The sequence below is a fragment of the Populus euphratica genome, unplaced genomic scaffold (assembly GCF_000495115.2).
Source record: "Populus euphratica unplaced genomic scaffold, PopEup_1.0 scaffold2142.1, whole genome shotgun sequence".
In the NCBI taxonomy this organism is placed as follows: Eukaryota; Viridiplantae; Streptophyta; class Magnoliopsida; order Malpighiales; family Salicaceae; genus Populus; species Populus euphratica.
Genome location: NW_011501988.1, coordinates 19499 through 23256, shown reverse-complemented (window position 1 = coordinate 23256; position 3758 = coordinate 19499).

Below are 3758 nucleotides of genomic sequence, written 5' to 3'. Positions count from 1 at the left end.
TTTTTTTTTTAAATTAAAATCTCTATCATTTTGAATTAAGAGAGCTAAAGTGAAAATTATATCCTTCCTTATGCTAGATTACTTCTTGTATCCCAATACATTCAACTCCCAAAATTTAACAAAAGCAACACTTTTTTTTTTTTTTGTAATTTATTGCTTTAAACTTAATTTTATCTTAATTACAAAAGCATTGCTTCACACTTTAAAATTTAAAAAATATCAAATTTTGATATTTTTCTTACATATATGTAATTTATTTACACACAATAACATATTGACGTATCTCATCTAAATGCTTCATATAAAAGGCTATAGGTCGTTTATGTTAGCAATAAAAATTACTGACAATTCACTAATATTATTATTATAATATCTTTAACTCAGCAATAAATTTTTTATTGGAAGAGTTGAATTGTAGATTCAATGAAAAACAATGAAATTTCTTGTGCTTAACTTTGCTTTAGAACCTAATACCAACTTTAAACCATTTAAAATTGATGTTATGTGAAAGCTTGTTGATAATTTTTATTGTAAAGATTTCAATGAATAAAAAATAGATTATTTGAGATCTCAGTAGAGTATTATCAAATGGATGGAGAGCTTTTAGAATATGTCTTATGTCAAGGATTAATAAATATAAATAAGTCACAACACAAATCATTTGATTAATAGGTTGATTCTTTTTATTTTGACTTTGTATGTTTTCATTACCACTAAAGAGTGAGAATTTTCAGCTATGAAGCATGTTAGAAATGTATTTCACAATAAAATAAAAAAGAAGTTCTTAATATATTTTATAATAATTTACACTGAACAAGAGTTTATTAAAGATATTAATTCAAATTCTATTATAAATAAATTTTATTTTATAAAAAAATCAAAGAATGTAATTTCAATAATGAATTTATTTTTACTTTTATTTTAATTTTATATAATTTTAATTTTATTTTTTAATATTTTAAATAATATATTCCTGCTCCACCTTTAGGATACAATGAATCCACCATCAGTGATTCTACTAAAGATATTGATTCAAATTTAATTATAAATAAATTTTATTTTATAAAAAAAGTCAAAAAATGTGGTTTCAGTAATGAATTTATTTTTATTTTTATTTTAATTTTATTTTTTAATATTTTAAATAATATATTCCTGCTCCACCTTTAGCATATAATGAATCTACCATAAGTAATTCTACTAAAGATATTAATTCAAATTTGATTATAAATAAATTTTATTTTATAAAAAAAAAATCAAAGAATGTAGTTTCAGTAATGAATTTATTTTTACTTTCATTTTAATTTTATATAATTTTAATTTTATTTTTTAATATTTTAAATAATATATTCCTGCTCCACCCTCAGCATACAGTGAATCCACCGTAAGTGATTCTCTCCTGTTTTAGTTTATTCTCCAGTATAAGTAAAATACTCCTATGTATTATCCTGCCACTCTAGTTATCTAATAGAAGGTGAAACTCTCTTGAAGGGTGTAAACTATTGCAGTCTTTTTTAATGGGAAGACTTTTCTGGTATTCGATGTTCCTTGTCTTTCACTTTTAATCTGTTTAGATGCCACAGACTACATGATAGATTACTGAAATAAAGAAATCACTGTGAACATTTTGATCTGAAGTCGATGACTGTGGATAAAATGCTGTTAATTTGCAGCTTCATAGGTATTCGATTCCTTGTCTTAATGTTGCTTGTATGCTCCATGATTTGCTTTGAACCACAATTACCAGCTAGGAGCTAGGATGGTGGCTGTAGCCAAGGCGGGGAGCAAGGAGTTTTTTTTTTTATCCAGAGCTATTAAATAAATAAATAATTATTTTGAATAAATTATTAACTTATATGTGTCCATATATATATATATATATATAAATTTTTAAAGTTAATAGTAAAGTTTTAATTCAAACACATTATCTAAAATATTAAAAAATAAATTTAAAAATATATAAAATTAAAGTAAAAATAAAAATAAACTCACTATTAAAATTACATCCTTTTATTTTTTGTGAAATATAATTCTCATTTTTTCACTTGATTCTTTTTTATATTAGTATTTTATAAGTTGAATTTTATAAATTTATAAGGTTATTTTCTTATTTTTTTTCTTGGTTTTATAAGTTGAATTTTATAAATTTATAAAGTTATTTTTTTATTTTTTTTCTTGGTTTTTTTTATATTTTCCCCTTACTTTTCTCTCTTTCTCTATCACTTTTTTTTTTCCTATTCTTCTTTGTCCTAGTCGACAATATATAAAAGGAAGGAAAAACTGATTTATTTTATTTTTTAATAGTAAAAAATTATTTTACCATTAATGAATCGTTTTGCTTTAATTTGATTTTTTTTGTTAGCATTATCAATCTTCGTTTATCCTAAAATTTTAACTACATTTTATTTAATATATTTTAAGATCTCTCATAAAATTTTAGCGGAATCTGATAGATGGATTAAAAATTACATCTAATAATATAAAACTACTCAAATTATGATTTTTTTTTATCAAATTTATGAATTTTTTTAAAAATTCTAAAATTTTAATTCAAGTTAAAATATGATATTAGAAGATTTCATATAAATTTTTAGAATTTTTTAATATTTTAATTAAAAATTAAAAAAATTATTTACATCAAACTAGTTAAAAAATATTAATAAAATCATTACATGGAATAGAATCCACAGGAACCCATACATGCCTCGGCCCTTGGCTGTAGTTCTGTGCTGCCTGCTTCGGCAGAACTTCATTACAGAAAGGAAAAGTTAGTAATATTGTCAAAGCCGGCTGATGTTGAAAATAGGAAATCTAGGTGGTCTCGTGAATTTAGAGCGTTAACTCTAGGAAATTTCGTCCAAGAACTTCATGTCAAGGTCAACAAGGCTGAGGCTTTGGCGGATGTCTAGAGCCACACGGCGAATTACCGAGCCCAACCTCTCACTATTGGTATCCGGCTCCCATTTTTGAATGACGTCTCTATCTTGTCGAAAGATGACATTTTTTCGGGAAAATAGAATGAAGAACTGATGATCACTTCCTGAGCCTGTAGGTAGTAACTCTCCAGACATCATGCATATTTCAACGAGGTCAATGTCATTAAGCTCAAGACCGTTACAGCAGGATCCACACCAGCAGCAGCATAATTTCTGTGGAAAAAGCTTATGACTGTAAGATTGAGGCATGAAAACTTCTTAAACTCCCAATGATCCCACATTAACATGTGTTCAATAACCAAACATTTCTATTATCTCTCTGGTTGTGGAAGTAAAACTTAGTTAACACACACACACACACACACACACACACACACATATATATATATATATATATATATGTATATATATATATATGAGATATTCTATCTCCTTAATTTTCAATAATATCATACATCTATTTTGATAATTTTGGCCAATTTTATACCTTGACATGTAAGAACTTGAAAAAACTGTTAGGGACTAAGTTTGTTTATTATAAAAAATAATGATTAAGAAGCTTTCAATTAAGAAGTTTGTTGTAAGAAAACTAAAATATAGAGACCAAAGTAAATTTTATGATGTAGAAATATGATACATGTCAAGTTTTAACAGCATTAATGACACTAACTAATGGAATTATACGATGGAACAAAACTGTAACACATAGGGATGATATCAAAATAAAAAATATAGCAGAGAGACCTTCAGAGGACAAAAGAAAGAATAGAGGGATCTTCGATGTAGGGAAGGCATTAAACTGAAAAAAAGAAAGAAACAATGCCT